Below are 11,749 nucleotides of genomic sequence, written 5' to 3' on the forward strand. Positions count from 1 at the left end.
TGGAAGTAGATTTTTATTTTTTCTTTGAATCTGCAATTATTAGGTTTTTGCTTGAATCATACTTATTTCTTGCTTGGAAATATGTTAAGAATATAAAAAGACTGAACAGATAAAGTACTGGTCATGCAAGTGTGCATATGTGAGTTCCAACAGCCAGTACTCATGGAAATCCTGACATGGTAGCATGAGCACATCTGTATTCCAAGTGCTTCTACAAGATGTTGGGGGCAGAGACAGAAGAATTCCCAGAAGCTCTCAGACCAGCTAGGGTGGTTATACAGTGGGAAATAATCAAGAGATTTTTGTCTCAAAACAAAATGGAAGTTGTCATAGTTAGTGTTTCCATTGTTGTGATAAAACACCATGATCACAAGAAACTAGAGGAGCAAAGGGTTTCTTTCATCTTTCAACTCTCAGGTCACACCTCATCACTCAGGGAATTCAGGGAAATCAAGGCAGGAGACTGGAGGCAAGCACTGAAGCAGAGACCCTGGAGGAATGCTGCTTACTGGCTGGGTCCACCCACATCAATCATTAATGAAGAACATGTCTGCAGACTTGCCTATGGGCAATTGATAGAATCACTTTCACAATGAGATTCCCACTTCCCAGACAATGCTAACTCTAGCTGTGTCTGTCAAGCTAATAAAAAGCCAGCGAGCACAGAAGGTGAAGACTGGCAGTGAAAGTTGTTCTCTGACCTTCACATGTATACCATAGCAAGTGTGTATTTGGTATCCATACATGAATTCACACACACACACACACACACACACACACACACACACACACACACACACACACAGATAGGGTGAAGAAAGATTGATATCAAAAAAGGAAGAAAGAAAATTATTGTTCAAGCCATCTTTTGCTTCTCTCCAAATCTCCTCAGATACTAACTTTGAAGTCCAAGATTTCATGGCCTATATTAGATCCTACTATCTCTCCTCTTCATTCAGAGATCGAAGACAAGTCATCTATGCTACAAACACCAAATGCACACTAGGGAGGGAGATTAGACAACTACAATGAATATTTCCAAAAAAAAAATAAAAACCAACAAATATGTAAGGCAGACCCAGGTCCACAGTGATGCTGTAATCCTAATGAACCAAGTGTAAAGACCTGACTTTACCTTCTGATATACTTTTCTCAACTCTTTACTGACATTGAAATCTTGCTTTTGTGGCTGGAGGGATAGTTCAATGGTTATGTATGCATAATATTCTTGTAGAAGACCCAAATTCATTTCCCCAACACCATGTAAGGCAGCATACAACTACCATCAGTCCAGTCCCTCATGTTGACCTTGAATTCTCTATCCTTCTGTCTTAGAAGCTGATATTATAGGTATGAAATACTACATCTATTTCTGTGCCTCTTTTTGTTAAAAGACATACCTATGGGTGTGTCAGATGGCTCAGTAGAAAAAGGTGATTGAAGCATGCAATAACAGGGATGGCTATCACAAACACTCTGAATAACTAAGTCCTGACAGGAAACAAACACACGCTAAACAGTATCCTTGATAGAAAACTAGAAAAGAATGAAATCTATTCTAAACTGACAAAAAGTGTATCTGCATCTACACAGGGCCCTACACTGATGGTGATTTGCATGAAGGGGCAAAAGAGAATTTGAGACATGACAATTCTCCTGTTACTTGAATACAACACTCTTCACATAGAAGCCACTCACAGAAATGTACACATGCCAACCACACCACAGAATGGCTTGGTAAATCCATTTCCCTTTAAAATAAAGAAAATAACTTTACATTGGTACAGCCTTGTTTAGTGTTCAAATGAAACCACTGAGGAAGGCACTCAACACAGCCTTATTATAGGTAAACTAACTGTGAGAAATCCTAAGTGGACTGTGAATGGAGGTGAAAATTTCATCCCTGATATCTGGCCTTTGAATACATGTGTATAACCTCATGTGAATATATGTGTTGACCCTGAAAGTTGCACATGACTAAATCATCGGGACATTCATAAACTCCCAGTAGGGGCAGCCATGGATGTGATCAGGGCGGCTATTTTTTTTTTTTTTTTTTGTCTTTTCTTACCTATTAGAATGGTTCTTTTTCCAGTCATGGTCTCAATATCTTTTGCTCATATAATCCTTCCTCTCTCTCACCAATTGGACTCCTGGAGCTCCACCTGGGGTTTGGCCTTGGATCTCTGCATCTGCTTCCATCAATCACTGGGTGAGAGTTCTATCTTGACAGTTAGGGTGTTCGGCTATCAGATCATCAGAGTAGGTCAGCTCAGGCTTTCTCTTGACCATTGCCAGTAGCCTATTGTGGAGGTATCTTTGTGGATTTCTGGGGACCTCTCTAGCACTCTGCTTCTTCCTATTCCCATGGGGTCTTCATTAATCATTGTCTCTTATTCCTTGTTCTTCCTCTCTGTTTCTGATCCAACTGGGACCTCCTGCTCCCCTAAGCTCTCTTTCCCCTAACCCTTGCCCTCGATTACCCCCCCTATGTCCAGGTTGCTCATGTAGATCTCATCCATTTCTCTGTTGTTGGGTGATCCCTGTATCTTTCTTAGGGTCCTCTCTACTAGGTAGCCTCCCTGGAGTTGTGAGTTGCAGTCTGGTTATCCTTTGCTTTACATCTAGTATCCACTTGTGAGGGAGTACATACCGTGTTTGTCTTTCTGAGTCTGGGTTACCTCACTCAGGATGATTTTTTCTAATTCCATCCATTTCTCTGCAAACCTCATGATGTAATTGTTTTTCTCTGCTGAGTAGTACTCTATTGCATATAAGTACCACATTTTATTTATCCATTCTTCAGTTGAAGGGCATCTAGGTTGTTTCCAGGTTCTGGCTATTACAAATAATGCTGCTATGAACATAGTTGAGCATGTGTCCTTGTGGTATGTTTGAGCATTCCTTGGGTATATGCCCAAGAGTGGAATAGCTGGGTCTTGAGGGAGATTGATTCCCAGTTTTCTAAGAAAGCGCCATGATTGGAAAAAGCACAGGGAAAAATAGCCAAACTAGTGGAAACACATGAACTATGAACCAGTAGCTGAGGAGCCCCCAAGGAACTGGATCAGGCCCTCTGGATAAGTGAGACAGTTGATTAGCTTGAACTATTTAGGAGGCCCCTAGGCAGTGGGACTGGGACCTGTCCTTAGTGCATGAGCTGGCTTTCTGGAACCTAGGGCCTATGCTGAGACATTCTGCTCAGCCTTGGTGTAGGGAGGAGGGGACTGGACCTGCCTCAACTGAATCTACTAGGCTGAGCTGAATCCCCAGGGGAGACCTTACCTTGGAGGAGGTGGGAATGGGGGGAGGATTGGAAAGGGGGAGGCTGGGAGATGGGAGGAGGGAGGACAGGGGAATCCGTGGCTGATATGTAAAAATAAATTAATTATAAAATAAAAAAGAATGTTTCTTGTGGCATTGGTTCTGTTTTCTTTCCTTAAAAATACACAGATTATCTCTAAAAACTTTAAATGTAGACTGAATCATCTTAAGTACATTATGAAAATAAACATGAAATTACACATATATAAAGTTTGTATATCTACATAAATATGTATGTACATATGACATAAATATGTAATGTACATATTTATAGTTTTGTATGTAAATGAGCTTGATAGAAAGTCATCCAATTAGAAATATGAGACAATGACAAAGAGTTAATAGAATTCAGAGCACTAGTGACTCACCAAGTGCCATGGGAAAGAGGCAAAACCACAAAGCAACAGACACATTGCAATATCTGAGAAGGAAAACTGAAACTGCATTTTGACTTTTTAAAACACAGATTTAAAAGGGGGAATGAAAACAGAAATTAAACTTAGATGGCAGTCTAAAATTCCAAGCAGGAGAAAATATCTTAGCCTAAAAAGTACTTTGTCTAACAAAGCTAAAACCTTAAAAGTTATATTCCCAATATAGAGACATGAAGATGATTTTTGAAAAACTACTGCAGATGGTATATGATGTTGCAATGCAATTTCTTCAGAGACAGAGATTAAATATTGATGCCCAATCAATAGACAAAGCACCTCGGGTGACACATTAAGTGATTGTAAATTGGACTTTAGACAATAATACGAAGTCCTCCTAAAACCCTTGTTCACTTGCCTCTAACTACAGCATTTGTTAAAATGGTTTTCATTTTGTAGTTTAGTGAGAAATCAAATACTGGATTCAGCTTTTAGAACGCCTTTCTTGGAACAGTTTAACTTTTTCATCATTAAAGATAAATCCATGCCCCTTTTCTCCCTTGAAGCATCTGTTTTACAGGAGGGCTGCTCAGTGTGTAGCATGCACAGCCACCAAGGGGCATATGCCAGAAATAAACAAAAGAGGCATACATTTGTAATTAACACTGGGGTTCTATACCATTTCCAAATGAACACAACACATTAAGAAACAAAAGCATCTTGTATCTCCGAAAATAATCATTTTATAAAGGCTTCTGAAATAAAACATTACTTATCTATCATTTTATTTCTTCCAAACCCACAGGGGTTCTGAAGTGATTCTTTTGTACATGTATATGTGGGTTTTTTCCTTTATAAGCAGTGCCCTAGATCTGTAGTTTGTACTGCCATTAAAATATTCACTCATCTGTGTAAAAACAGAAAGATCGTGGATTATATCCTAGAGGTAACCTCAAATTGTCACTGTCATATAAGGAAAAGCTGATGTTTGGCATCGAGTGTGTCCAAAGGAACAAAATGTAGGACAGCAACAACAAAAATCTTGAAAATCTTTTCTGTTTCAAATGCCCAAAAACGATTTAACTTCATGGCGTATTTGTTGAGGAAATTCAATGTATAGCCTTAATAACCAGACCTTATTAGCCCTGTAAATATGTATTTTATGAAAGAAATCAACAGTCGACAGTTTCATTCCAAGAAGTACAATTTTAATAAAATTGTGTGTGTGTGCAATTTTACTATGTCCACCTATAATATGTTGTGCTGTATTGATTGTGCATACAATATTCATGACTAAGGGAAATACCACATTCCATTCTACTTTATACACAATAAATAACTTAATATTCTCAGTGTGACCAAGTAACTGCCCTTTGTGCTACAGAAGAGAAAAAAAACACTCCCATTTCTTTCCTTTGCAACAGGAATGATCCCTCACTGGGGCTTTTGCTGGCTGTTTTTGTCATCTTGATACAAACATGGCTACATCTGGGAAAAGCAAATCTCAACTTAGAAAAATGCCTCTGTAAGATTGCCTCTAGACAGTTCATGGGGCATTTTCTTGACTAATGATTGATGTGGGAGAGCCTAACCCACTGGGAGCATTGCTTCGCCCCCACCCCCTGGGGTTGTGGTACTGGGTTGTATAAGACAGCAGGCTGTGCAAGCCATATGGAGCATGCCAGTAAGCAGCATTCATCCATGGTTTCTGCTTGAGTTCCTGTCTGACTTCCCTCAGTAGTGAACTATTTCCTTGCAAGTGTAGGATCAAACGTTTTCCTTCCCAAATTTTGTTTGGTCATGATGTTTTATCACAACAATAGAAACCCCGAGGAAGATAGGAAAAGACGGAAAATGATATAACCCCCGACGGGAATGCAAATTACTATTAGAAATTCACTGGAAAAGTGAAAAATAAATCACACCTTGACACAAATTACAATCCAAACTTGTTGTGTCCGGCTCTTCACATTCTCCAGCTGTAGTTTACTGAGTGAGTCTAAGGTATCTGAGATCTCTAAAAAACTCCCTTACTCCCTACTTCATCACAGCTGTGCTTCTAACTTGCTCTGCCTCCCCTTGACACTGCCTGACATTCTCAGTCAGATTGAGAAGTTTTGGCACCATTAAGGTTCTAGAAGTTCATCAGTCTACCTGACCAGCTACAAAACTTTCAAATATCCATCACAAACCCAAGTTTCCTGTTCAATCCTGGGTTGTGGTCTAATCCTTGGTGGAATTATAAGGACAGCAACATTTTCATTTTCTTTTCCCTTCTTTTCTCAGCTTTTGACAGTGAATATGACTGTAGTTTGTTTTTTTGTTGTTTTCGTTTTTTTCTTTGTTTTCTCTTTACTCTGACTCTTTGGGGGCCCGCAACCCAGCTCCCAAATAAATACATGGAGACTTATTCTTACTTATGAATGCCTGAACTTAGCTTGGCTTGTTTCTAGGCGGTTTTTCTTAAATTATCCCATCTAACTTTTGCCTTTGAGCTTTTACCTTTCTCTATTCTATATATCTTTCTTTACTTCTTACTAGATTTCTGGCTGTGTGACTGTGTGGCTGGCCCCTGGTGTCCTCCTCCCCTTCTTCTTTCTTACTCCTTCCTCTTTCTCTTATCATTTATTCTCTTTACTTGCCAGCCACACCTATTTCTCTCTCCTGCCTAGCTACTGGCCATTCAGCTCATATTATACCAGTCAGGTGTTTTAGACAGGCAACGTAATACAGCTTTACATAGTTAAACAAATGCAACATAAAAGGATGCAACACATCTTTGCATCATTAAACAAATATTCCACAGCATAAATGAATGCAACCTATCTTAAACTAATGTTTCACAACATGACTCTGTTGTGTACTTTGCATAAGTAAGATCCTACGGTAGTTGTCTTGGGTCTATGTTTGGCAAACATGGGCATATCGAGACTCTTTGGCAGGTGAGTTTGTTCTTTCAGTCCTTCCATAAAATAGTCATCATTTGACATTCAAAGGTCCTGAAACAATGCTTTATATCCAAGTAGCTCTAGGAAATGGAAGATGTCTCAGTGAGTAAGAAAGCTTGCTGAGCAAGCACAAAGACCTGCATTCAGATCTTCAGTTCCTATGTAAAAAGCTAGGCATGGCTGCACAGGCCTGTGATCCTAACAGTGGAGGCAGAGACACAGTTGCTGAGGTTTGCTGCCAGCCTAGCTCCAGATTCAATGAGAGACCGTGTTAGAAAAGAATAAGACAAATAATATTAAAGCAGGACACCAGTGTATTCTAGCCTCCATGTGTGCAGTCAAGCACATCTGCACCCTACACACCTGTGCACACATTCCTTTCAAAATGATCTTGAGTTTAAGATTGAATTTATTCAATGAATTTTTTCCTTCAATAGGTATGGAAGAAATCTGCCAAGTACAGGAAACTTACGTAGTGGTCTTTAGGGTCATTTTTAGTGTTCATATTTTACTCTTTTAGGTTATTGTGAAACATACCACAGACCACACTTGACATTCTGTATTTTAAAACTGTTTCTTAGACTATAAGACCCTTAACATTTCTTTGCAAAGTCACGGTTAAAGTGAGGGAATGTGATCAAGACATATTGTACACCAGTATGAAATTTCCAAGGAATGATTAAAAACTAAAATAAAAAAATAGCTGAAATGTTGGTAATAAATACCAATCAAAAACATAGTATTATACAAATCTTTTACCACAAGTGAATCCTTAAATAAAATGTAACTACTCCCTGTGAATTCTATAAACACACAGCCAAGCACAACTTTGTTTATTGAATATCAATAAGCCTTAGAGGCCAAACTAATTAAGAAACATTGTGAAATAAAAAAAAAAGATTTTGTCAATCAATTTGACATGATCTATAGATGATAAGATTCCCCTTTCTTATTGGTTTCCTCTAACAAAAGCATTTGTCTTAGGAACTAAATTCGCTTCAGAGTTTACCTGGAGACAATACTAAAGTTTAAGAAGTCTATCTCAGGCTGGGCGGTGATGGCAAACGCCTTTAATCCCAGCACTCGGGAGGCAGAGCCAAGCAGATCTCTGTGAGTTCGAAGCCAGCCTGGACTACAGAGTGAGTTCCAGGAAAGGCGCAAAACTACACAGAGAAACCCTGTCTCGAAAAACAACAACAACAACAACAACAACAACAACAACAACAAAAAAGAAGTCTATCTCTATCATCTATCTGCCTATCTATCTATACATTGCTATCTGTCATTTATCTGTCTATCTCATCTATCATCTATATATTTATTCATTTACCTATCTACAGTCTATGTATCTGATCATTTACACATGTGTGTATGTATCTCTCACCCATGTACATGTAGTTATGTATCATATATTTATAAATGTATCTAGTTGTCTATGAATCCATTACTTACATATGCATGTATTTATGTGTCTATCATCTATATATTTGATATATACATACAGCTATTCTAGTTTTGATTTCCATACACCATTCAGCTATTAAATGTTTTGTTGTGAAACAGACTTTGTGTTAGTTGATTTTGCATTAGTGTAAGCTAATGTAGATATTTTAACATGTTCAAGCTCTGCTAGGCTGTCTTACAGCTAGGCTCAGCCATTACATTTTGTAGGTTAATTATATTAAGTGTGTTTCTAGTGTACATACTTCTCAGTTGATGATGGATTTGGCTAGCTATATAACTCTGTGTGTACATCAAGGAGGATCTATGTATTGATGTGTTAAAACTTCACCTAGGGAAACATCTTAATGCTATTTATTTAGTTGCTAGCCTGCATCATGTCTTCCGTACTTTATAGTATTCTCTAGAGAGTATCTTTGTTTTGTTACATTATCATAAAATATAACTAGATCATAACTGCCATTGTTCTTTCATTTCCTCCATGAAGGTACTACAGATTGCTTTTGTAGAAGACAGATAATCTGCTTTTAATCCAAAGGGTGAAATATGCTTTTGTATAAATTAAGGAAATTATGAAATCTATCATCAGCAAAATCAGGGTGTGTTAACACATTGTGGGAGGAACCAGAGATTAATGATCATGGACTCAGAAACACTGAGCTGTGGGAGGCACTCAGGTTGTAGGACAGGTCGCTTTTGCATTCATAACTGTGATAACCTGGAAACAGGGTGATGAGAAGTTTTTTTCAGGACTTTCAAAATAAATTAAAGCTATGATATTGAAATGAAAAATAACAGCATAGAACAAGAGTCTTTTTCATGAAAAAAGCTAGTGAAATTATTTAAAATGAATAAAACTTTTTAAAGATATGTAAAATGGCAAGTGAGGGTAGAGAAGACAGAATGCTGTAATGGAGGAATTAAAAAAAAAGCAGAGAAGAGAGAAAAAGTAGAGTTGGTAGGAACCTAAAGAAGAAAGAAAAAGATGGGCGGGCAACCATGATGGCTCAGTGGATAAGGGAGCTTGCCACCAAATCTATGACCTTTGTTCATTCCCAGGACCCACCCGGTAGAAGGAGAAAATTGATTCCCACAAGTTGTTCTCTGACTTCCACCTGTACACCCAGATATGTGCAAGCACTTTCATATACACACACATGAGCACACACACACACACACACACACACACACACACACACACTACACAATGTACATAGACTATAATACATAAATTAAAGAAATAATTATATTAAAAATATTTAAAGAGTTGAAGCAGAGGAAGCTGCAAGAAAATTGAGAAAGGGAGGAAATAAGGAAAAGCAGGGAGGGGGAGGACTGCATGACAAAAGCACAAGGGACAGAGAGGTTTTTCTAGAAGCTTCTAGCCCTGGGTTTTAACCAGTCTTGAGCTCTATAGGTATGTATATACATGACTACATGCATAAGTGGGTAATTGCCATCATGTATGAGAGGGTGCATGCATACATATAAGTGCATATTTTTACATATACTGATGGTGTACACACATATTTGCTTGTACATGTGCTTGCATGTGGCCATTTGAGCAATATGTGTGGAGCTATGTCATATGCATGTGTTTTCCCCCCATAGATTTATATTTGATAAGAAAAATTTGTATAAGTTTTTTCCAATTACATTTTGTTATGGACAAACTCAAGACTGTTGTCTATTGATTTCAAATCAAACACAATAATTATGCACTCCATTCTCTTCAATATACTATATACACCAATCTAAAATGTGTCCTTACATGGGTAAGTGTAGAGCTCACATCTCATAAAGCTTCTATCTGTCTCGACGGAGACCATTACAATACACCACAATTGGTCGAAACACAGAAGAAAAGTGACTGTGGGGTGCCCAGGCCCAGTGGATACAAGGACACAACCCCTACACCTAAGGCTCCAGGAACATCCTGGAGGTGGAGGTAGAGAGATTGTAAGAGCCAGAGAACTATGACTCCTGCTGCCAGATAGTGTCCTTTAGATTTAACAGGGAAGCTGCATCTGTAAGATCTAACATGTTCGCCTAAACAAGATCTGAACAATGACACCACCAATTGACATCTTAAAGAAAACAGAAAATTTTATAAGATTCCTGCTCCTAGATGAAGAGCTACAGGCAATATGTGGTTGCTGAGAGGGGAGAATCAGTTTTTTCTATGGATAATCTTCCCGAAAGTATCCTATCAAAAGAGTCAGCTCTAAACACATGTACATACAAATAGCTCTATGTGGGCACAATGGGATATATGTGTGTGTGTGTATATAAGGTGATATTTTACTTGTGCTGAAATGTGATTTTATTTGCATGCTAATAAATAAAGTTGCTGGAGATCAGAGGTAAAAGCAAGCCTTTAAGCAGAGTTAGGTGGCACACGCCCTTAATATGATCACATGGCAGGCAGAGTCTCTGTGTGGTCAAGGACACAGCCAAGTGTGGTGCTACAAACCTTTAATCCCAGTACCAACCATAGAGACCTGGAGGTCTGTATAGACAGGTAGTGACAAAGAAGTCATGTGGTTGGATTTAGAGCCAATGAGAAGGCAGAACAGAAAGGCAATAAAAAGACAAGTCAGCCATTAGAAGCTTACTCTCTGGGGAAGCAACAGCGAGGTGGTAAGAAAAAGTAGCCGTGACTCTCTGATCTCTTTAGGTATTTACCTCTGTATTTGGCTCTGTGTTTCTTATTTATGAAGACTTTAAAATTTTGACTTCATATATACGTATATAACTAACAATAATAAACAAAATTAGATCTGTTTTTCCATCCAGCTTCCACTTGCCAGATGAATAGCTGGACTCCACTTCTGACCTTCAAGAAATTTGAGGCAAATTACTTGTCTCTGAACCCTCAATATTCTTTACAAATTCTGCTGTTCTGAAAGCTAAATTAAATAATCAATTTCAGGAACATAATCTAATGTCGAGTGTACATGAAGTATAGAAAATAAAAGTAGTTATTATGGATAGTATATTATTATAATTTTTATTATAATTTAAAAGCAGGGAACAGACATATGGTAAGCATAAAATATGCTATAATTATTAGTATTATTATAAAAACATAGATGTATTTTATGAATGTATATGGTAAGCATAAAATATGCTATAATTACTAATATTATTATAAAAACATAGATGTATTTCATGAATGTAAAACTAAGTATCAATTAATTTTCATTTTCAATATCACATTAATAATAAAAATGAATCATTTTCATAAAAATCAGAAATAGGGCAAAGTACATAGTACATATTTAATTATATTTCAGTCAAATTCCCAAATGGTTTTATTTTAAAAGTTGACTAAAATTACATATTTGTTTTACAACAGTAAGACATCATAATAGTCAAGGAAGCATTGAAGAGAGCTAATGAGAGGAAACTCAAAGCCGGATATTTCATGTTATATGTTTTAAAATACTACAAATGCAAGAATAGATCTATCTATAAAGGGAAATATCATCCTACCAAAAAGAATACATTAAAACTAATAGTTTTTATGTCATGAGTAAATTTTTAGTAATTTAGTAGTAAATCTACATAATAAATTGTGTTATGAATAACAGGCTAATGTACAGAAAATGATCTGAAAATTGTGTGACTTTATGCTTAGGTAAT

Source organism: Peromyscus eremicus, chromosome 5 (assembly GCF_949786415.1).
Source record: "Peromyscus eremicus chromosome 5, PerEre_H2_v1, whole genome shotgun sequence".
NCBI lineage: Eukaryota > Metazoa > Chordata > Mammalia > Rodentia > Cricetidae > Peromyscus > Peromyscus eremicus.